Source organism: Dreissena polymorpha, chromosome 9 (assembly GCF_020536995.1).
Source record: "Dreissena polymorpha isolate Duluth1 chromosome 9, UMN_Dpol_1.0, whole genome shotgun sequence".
Lineage (NCBI taxonomy): Eukaryota > Metazoa > Mollusca > Bivalvia > Myida > Dreissenidae > Dreissena > Dreissena polymorpha.
In genome coordinates, this window is record NC_068363.1 from 83,158,611 (window position 1) to 83,167,350 (window position 8,740).

At 35.0% G+C, this 8,740-nt stretch overlaps 1 protein-coding gene across 1 annotated transcript in view; it reads right to left on the reverse strand.

The window, feature by feature from the left end:
• LOC127843981 (anoctamin-10-like) overlaps nt 1-5,843 on the reverse strand; it is an 85,538-nt gene extending 79,695 nt beyond the window's left edge. Inside the window, exon 1 of the mRNA XM_052373923.1 lies at nt 5,706-5,843. The gene's annotated coding sequence lies outside the window, so the exon portion shown is untranslated. The remainder of the gene's footprint in view (nt 1-5,705) is intronic.
• Nucleotides 5,844-8,740: the final 2,897 nt, after the last annotated feature.

The following is an 8,740-nucleotide window of genomic DNA, read 5'->3' on the forward strand; positions in this document are numbered from 1 at the left end:
TCGTTCTTCGGGCGCTGCAAACTGCCAGTCTCGCGTTCCCTCGTAAATGTTCCGATATCGTGGCGTGAAATAAGCGTGGAATATTATATTATATTAAAAAGGTGGTAATTTTGGGCAAAAAAAATCACTGTTTAGTTAATTACAAATAATTCATTTACTCCAAAACATAGATCTAGGGACTGTAGGGGGAAGGAGTTGCATCTATTTTATATGATTGGCTGAAACTTAGAAGCTCGCTGAATAGATACAAGTATGATCTGAATCACAGGTGTTGGGTTCGTTGCTAAGCCACTAAAACACTATCAATATGTCATAAAACAACATTTGTCATCACTTTTACAAAAAAAAAATCTGATATAATATATATGATATTCATATATATTACCGGTACATCAGAAATATATTTTAGTCAACACGATGCGAACCGTTGTTCGATCACATATTGATAGTAATTAAGTGACATGGCCACTCGCCCAACACCTGTGATCTGAATGAGGAATCTATTAGTAACTTGAGTAAACACAATCATGTACAGCTGTAGACCATTTGATTCTTCTTTGGTTTACAATCTGGACATCAAACACTGGGCCATGACTGATTGTCAAAAGCACTGCTTACAGTATGGTAACATAAAACATTTGCATACAGACATAAGTTTAGTCAATAAATTCATAAGATATACCGAAATAAACATAACCAAACTTAAATCATAATGCAAAGATATTATTGGACAGTGACCTATCATCTGTCATGGGAACCTATTTCTGGTGTTTTTGTTTACATTAATTTAAGAACAAGACTCTACGTCTCCTCATTAGAAATGTCCATTAAATTGCAAAATGAAGCACAGGAACCCCTGTAGTGTAATAGAAATGGAGTTTTTCTCCAATTGGAGTGACGTCACTGGAAATAGGTAAATCATGCAAGTAGTGGATGCTATAGCTAAAGAAACTTCAGCGAACAGTTTATATAGTATTGACAGACCTGTATGCTGAAGCGAACCCCATATCAAAAGTCAACCAGAGTCATGACATATTTATGTCATGCTATAAATCAAAAATAGTTCATTTTCTTGGATACATTTCTACATATATTTGTGAATAAATATAAATTACTGCATCTGGGCATATTTTAAGGTTCAAATAATTCAAATGCATAGATGAAAACAAGGGACAAAATTGTCACAAAACCAGGTTTTCATTGTGAAAAAAAAATCTGATAAAGGGAGAAAACTCAAACTGAACTTTTGAAATGAACAAACAAAATTAACCCCCTTTGTAAGTTTGTTTAAAAAAAATATATATATTTATAGTCGTGGCGACCTTGACATTGGAGATATTGACATGATTCTTTCGTGCGACACACCGTCCCATGATGGTGAACAAATGTGCAAAATGATTTTAAAATCTCACAATGAATGACATAGTTATGGCCAGGACAAGCTCATTTATGGCCATTTTTGACCTTTGAGCTCAAAGTGTGACCTTGACCTTGGAGATATCGACGTAATTATTTCGCGCGACACACCGTCCAATGATGGTGAACAAATGTGCCAAATGATTTTAAAATCTGACAATGAACAACATAGTTATGGCCCGGACAAGCTTGTTCCGCCCGCCAGCCAGCCAGCCAGCCCGCCCGCATTCGCCAATCTAATAACCAGTTTTTTCCTTCGGAAAACCTGGTTTATAACTCTCATCAGCCTGAAATTCTCAATTTTGAAGCCATTGTCGCTTTGTCACGTGACGAGTTTTCATTTGGACACTTTTGGATCGACCTTGAAATTTTTTGCTGAAATCGTAAACATAACTTTTGTTTTCTGAAATCTTTTATTTGTGATTAACAACTTATGACTGGTGGATTAAAAGACTGATTTCAAAGTGAATCAGGTAATTTTAAATAATTTTTACTTTGAGTTTGTATATTCACTACAATTGTTTACAAAACAAGCAAGAATAATTAAAAATACCGGCAAATGTCTTCTGATTTTGAAAACACTTGAGCACATGGTATGTTACTAAAAATAGAAATAATGTCAAATGACCGTGAAATATCCGGAAATTCTCATTTAAAAAATGTCTGTCGCATCGCTGTTTTTCTCGATATGTTAGAGCAGAAAAGATAAATTTCAAATGTTTACGATAGTATTTTGTGAAAGAATATATCAGTTAAATGTGAAAAATGTCAATCGTTCTGATCAAGTGGTTGATTTGGGCCAATAACTGCATTTGAAAGCTGTTTTGGATGGTCTTTGTTAACTGTCAAGTTTTCGGGAATTTCTGGTTGACTTACCTAATGGGGTTGGTCCATAACTTTAAAGTTGCGCCAGTCAAAAATCATAAAAAGCGACATTTAAAGTTAAGGTAGCCAGAACTAAGGATGCCATGGCTTGGTGTAGTCTGTAGGGAAATAGAATCCTTAAGCATGCTGTTCGTAAACAAATTTGACATGGACTTTAACGGAATTAAATTATTCTTTGACTGTAAATCGTTTGTTGATGTGTTGTGTGCGCTAGTTTAGAATCTCTGTAACTCGTTTTCTTAAAGGGGCCTTTTCTCGTTTGGGTAAATTCACAAAATTGAAAAAAAGTTGTTTCAGATTCGCAAAGTTTTGTTTTAATGATGATATTTGTGAGGAAACAGTAATACTGAACATTTACCATGCTCTAAAAAAGCCATTATAAGTATCTTTTGACAATTTAAAAACCCGAAAATTATAAAGCATTGCAACGCGAAATGAATTAATAATTTGGAGAGTTCTGTTGTTGTCATTATATTTTGGTGAAACTACGAGGATTTCTTATATAAAGTATAAAATACATCCGACAATTTATCCGGAAGAATGGCTGAGTGGTCTAAGTCATAGACTTTTTACTCCAGGACTCCAGGGGTCAGTGATTTGAGTCCTGCTGAGGGTCAATTTGTTTTCCTTTTTAAAAGGGTGCCGGTCAACTCGTACCTAAGTCAACTCGCACGGTAGTCAACTCGCACGTTTTTTGGTCAACTCGCACGGCATTTCTGGTCAACTCGCACTTTTCGAAGTCAACTCGCACGCCTCGAAAAATACATAGAAATAGATGAAGGATGTAATATGATCAGTAGTTTATAAGAAGTTTATAAGTAAAAATAATAGAAATTATGTCCTTTTTTAATAATCTGAATATACGATTGTCACATTTAATGGCTCTTTTACACTTGTGGTCGGTGTTTTTCACGGGTTATATGAATGTTTGTAATAGGTGTGAAAGGTCTTATATACAACTAACAATTATTAAAATGGCAAAACATTAATCAATTAAACTAAATTGGTATGATAATTAATCATTGATACTTTAATGTTTGTCACAAAACTAAGAATGTTGTAAAGGGTGTTGTATACCGAGCACGATTCAATTAAAGTTAATTTAGCTTGTTATTAAAAAGTTTTACTTTTATAATCAGGTGTAAGTTAAATTAAAGAAAATTAAAACGAAAATTAGGTTATGTTTGTTGCATGCGGTTATTTCATAATAGATCTTAGTTATGTATATAAATCGACTAAATTAAGAATAGGTTATCATTATCAACATATATGTGCTACGGAATACATACATATAGTGAATTCATGCGGGGTTTTGTTGTGATGGATTATCCGTGTATATTGTGTTCAAGGAATGTGGGTCCAAGGCAGCAAGCAATTGAATGCGATAGTTGCCGAAAATGGCAACATCGAACACATGCAAAACCGGTAAGTACCATTCATATCATTGTATACTATTATATTTCATAACTTAAGAAAAGCCTATTTGCCGACTGCATTAGAATGTCAAACAAGTGGAAAGTGATACTCATTTTCTATAGCGTGTCCGTTGCAAAACTTACATTTTCTATTTTCGCGTATTATGTTATTATAACGACCTCTTTAGATTTCTAATTAATGTGAAGATAATCAAAATCATGTTAGTGGTGTGTTGTATTTCTTATTTCTGATTTGTCATAAAGTCAAGTAGTTATCTCAATATACCAGCTTTTCTCAATATGGTACCAGCTTTGCTTGAAGTTAATAAACGTTGTTTATTTGTATTGAAGATGAAAGTTTGTTTTTGTGATACTGTTATCACTCGATCCAAGTATTTTTAACCAATATTGGAATATATGTAATTTGCAATTATTAATTGAAATACGTTTAATTGTTCGCGTGTTGATTTATAATAGTGGAAAGTCTATGTGGAGCTCTATTTCGCGTTCATGTTTTTTGTTTTTTAATTATTTGTATTCTAATTTCTATTTAATTGTTAGAAATTTTGTATAAGCTTATATTTTTTTAATGAGCTATGGAAGATATTGAAAACAGTTGTCACCTAATCAGTAACAATACCCTATTTATCACCACTAAAATTACAATAAACTGACAATCTGTCAGTCATTCAGAGCTGATAAGGGTACTGATTATCGAGGAGTAGATAAAGATATTACTGATAGGGGGTCTTTGATTATGTGTGAAAATATTGGAATAAATATTTAAAAAAATATATATAGATGTATGTCTCATTGTGTACATATTGCAAAGCTTTCTTAATTTGTGTAAATATTGAAATAAATATTAAAAGAAAAGTATGTAGATGTATGTCTACTTGTGTACATATATAAAGCTTTGATAATGTGTGTTAGATCTAATAATGAAATAAAAAATAAAATAATAGTTAAAAAATAGATAAAAGGACTTAAAATGTCTGTTATAATGTGCCGATAACGTTACCATGGTTAAACAATATTTTCTGATTTTTTAAATTTATTTTGTGAATATTTTTCAAGAAAAAGTATTGAACTAAACTCTGAAAGTATTTCTCATTTGTTTTGATGCATAAATTACTCATTCAGAACCCATTAATACATCAATATTTTGACTACCGTGCGAGTTGACTTAGGTACGAGTTGACTTCCGTGCGAGTTGAGCTCGATTGGTCATTGTCGGCTCGGGTACTACTAACATGTACCCAGGGTACTCTTAAGTATACTTACATGTACCCCGGGTACGGTAAATATACTTAATCGTACCCGGTCGATATTAGACTGTACCCGAGTTGTATTCCTGCCTAAAATCCGATGTCGTAAAACGCGCTACCGATAATCTTAAACAAACTTCTCTTTAAAAAAAACTGTGTCAACATGCTTTGTGAGTATGAGTTTCGATAATATAGAGGCCATTTTACAGAAAATTGACATGCATGTGTATATAATTAATTTTAAGAAAAAATAGCCGACAACGACCGATTTAGCGTTAAATTTCCTGGGTACGTTTTAGTATATTTACCGTACCCGGGGTACATGTTAGTATACTTAAGAGTACCCGGGGTACATGTAAGTAGTACCCGAGCCGACAATGACCAATCGAGCACGAGTTGACCAAAAAACGTGCGAGTTGACTACCGTGCGAGTTGACTAAGGTAAGAGTTGACTGTAAACCTTTTAAAATTGTATTCTTGATTTTTTACTGGAGCTTTTTATATCCAATGTTTACATTTATCAATATAAAGCATTTAATGACAAACTTCAAAACATGCCAAAATCAGTGCAAAGGCCCCTTTAATACACCGGTATTTGGTCACTGGAGGATACGTTCGGTACCAATGCTACTAGTTATTCACTAGCAATTAGGTGGTTTCAACACTAAACACTGCACATTCCCCTATTTAAATAAGTAAGTATAGATTTCCATATGCTTACCTATTTTCAATGTTCGACGATTTTTTTATGTCTATCTTTTGTACCCCTATCTTTTAAAGTTTTAGGCATCACAAGATGCCATTCGTGAATCGGAATGGTTCAGCCATTTTCCCAGAATTGTGCATTATTCGGCATGAGATTTGGTTTCGAGAGTTTCCAAGAGTTAGGCGCCTTTCTTTCCTCTCAAGTTTCCAGTACTAGTGATCGCATTGTGTGAAATTAAACATCTACAAGACGAGTCCAAATACTGATATGTTGTAACTCACTTACCAACATTTTATAGTTAGGCCTACAACTATGAATTTAATTGATAAACAATGCATGGAAGATTATATTGACAAAACAACTCGTGCATTTCATGGTGTGGCAATAGCACTTTTTTTTAATTTATAAGCATTATATATTTCGTTTACTAGACACGTTTTAAGTGTTCCTGCTTAAAGACACTAAATCGACATTGGCGAATATATTCATTTATATTCGTAATATACTACAGCATTGTAGTACAGTGCCAATAATACCGGTACACATGTTATTTGGCCTGCAGCACATTACAAAAAATTCACATGGGAACAGTTTACATATCAGTGCATTTATATAGATGGAAAAAAGGCTTATATGCACTGTTTCAAAAAATGTTCGGTAAATTTAGGCAAAGACGACTATAAATTAGATCAACGCTATATGAACTATCCAGGGACGTATTTAAACAAACAGGGGCCTGTTTGTATAGGTCCCTGAACTATTACAATGTATATGCAGCAATTTTATCATTTATTGCTCAAAAGAATTGATACCTTAATCTTATTAATTATGCAAATCTTTAAAGAAGGTACCGACTTAATAATTCGTAGGACCTTTTTTTAGCGTTTAGTAATTACAAAACATACACCGCATATAAACGAAGTATAATAATCCCACCGTGCCATGTCCTATTCAATGTATTAGATAACCTGGCTATGTAATTGTCCATGTCGGTCTGTATGCATATTTTGTAGAAATAAGATTTCGTTCTTTCTGTAGCCGGAGTTATACATTAAATGAATAAGATACATGTAAATCATCAAAGAAAAAATGAAAGAGAAAAGTAATCGTGAGCTGTTAAAGAATGTAGCTAATTATAAGATACGACTGCAACTGACGAACTGGGAGAAGACAGACGGAGGGGCTTGATAGAGAAAACAGAAAAATGAAACAGACCCACTGGCAGTCAGGCGTTCATACAGGCTAACCCCCGTTCACACATAGACGCCGCTTCTACTACGATCAAAGCGTGGCCGAAAACATGGCCGATCTTGACAAATCGCAGGGCAAACGAAGAGAAGTCTTCATAAGCGCAGTATAATCGCGATAAAGTCTTCATGGTCGGAGAGCTTTACGCTCTCGCAACGCTTATTTTGAACATGCTCAAAACAAGCGTAGCGGGTTTGTAGCCAACAAGAATCGGTGTAAAGTCGTAAAAAGAGCGTAGTAGAAGCGCCATAATCGTACAGGCAGCGCGGAAGCATCGTTGAGATATCTTCATGATCGTAGTAAAAGCGCAGTAAAAGCTCTGCGTAGCGTCGTAGTATGATCTTGAATGTCGCGGCAGTAAACGCAGTAAGCATTTGACGTAGTGGCATCGTAGAACGGTCGAAATAAAGACCATAATTTTCCAAATTGCTCGATTTAGACTCCGATCGGCCTCGAGCCTTTTTTTCAGATCGTGGCTTGATTAGGATGATCTTCGTAAAGTCTCAGCTATGTGAGAACGGGGGGAGGGTGTGTGTGTGTGTGTGGGGGGGGGGGGTAAGGGACAAACTGTGTGTTATCCTGCCTGTTCACACTTGCACGATAACACTACAAAGCTTCTGCTACAGCTGCAGCTGCTTCTGCAATTACTGCTAATACCATTACTTGAGGGTGTACGGACATGTTTTGTAATGATGATGTCTGATTATAATGGTCCCAAGAAGAAGCGTACTATGAGTTTAATGTAGTTTGTATATACTGCTAACTGCCTCTGTTAAACCTGTATGCTTACGCTAGTTTAATTCTGTAGGGTAATTCATCGTTGACTCAAACACGTAAATGGGACTCTGCTGTTGCAGGATGTGATTTAATATCTAATTACATGTATTTTTTGTTTAAACTAACTGTTTGGTTCTCTGCTTATTTACATTAAAAAAAATAAAAATAGTTGATTATCAGTATTCACTCAGTGTGCCCATGAGTAGAACACATTCGTCTTTAAGACTAACACGTATTTGTCTTTAGCACTGTTTCGGTTACCATTTCCCTAGATTTTTGAACAGTAAAAAAAAAATAAGTTGCAGTCTCATTGAACTGATAAGTTTATTAATTTGTTGACTAAAATATGATTTGAATAACACGGTAACTTTTATTGTCTATTCCAATATTACAACACCACTACCATGTGCAGCTCTCGGTGTGACAAAGAAAACTACACAAACACGAACATAAAACATTATATATGTGCTCCTTGTTTGTGAACGATGTGATTATATACAGATTGAGTCATTTCAATGGGCATAAATATGCGGTTAATACATAAATAAAAATACAAACATAATGGAAATCAAGATTGGAAAATTATTAAAAAGTGGAAGGTTAATATGTGAGAGAGATGGGAAAGTGAGGGAGGGAAGAGTCGCAGTGAAGAAGGCAGGAATAAGGGTAGAGAGAGAGAGAGAGAGCCGCGTTAGTTGGATGAGTGTGAGTAAAGGCAGCAGGGAATCAGAGCGAATGAAAGAATGAAGTGAGAGTGAGCCGAAGGATTAAGAAAAAAACGAACAAAACAGAAAAATAAATATATATGTACCAAGAGGTGGGTGGGAGGGATTTGCCGGCTGTTGCAAGCAACTATCATAGGATAAGTTGTATACTCATTCAGACCTTGGAATGATGCTGAAATTCTGAGTGGCGTCCAAGCTTCTACAAAAATCACAATACTATGGTAGCGACTGGCATGGAGCCTTGTGATTGTGTCGTCCCTCATCACCAGGTTGGGATGATGCTGGACCACAAGGCTAAAC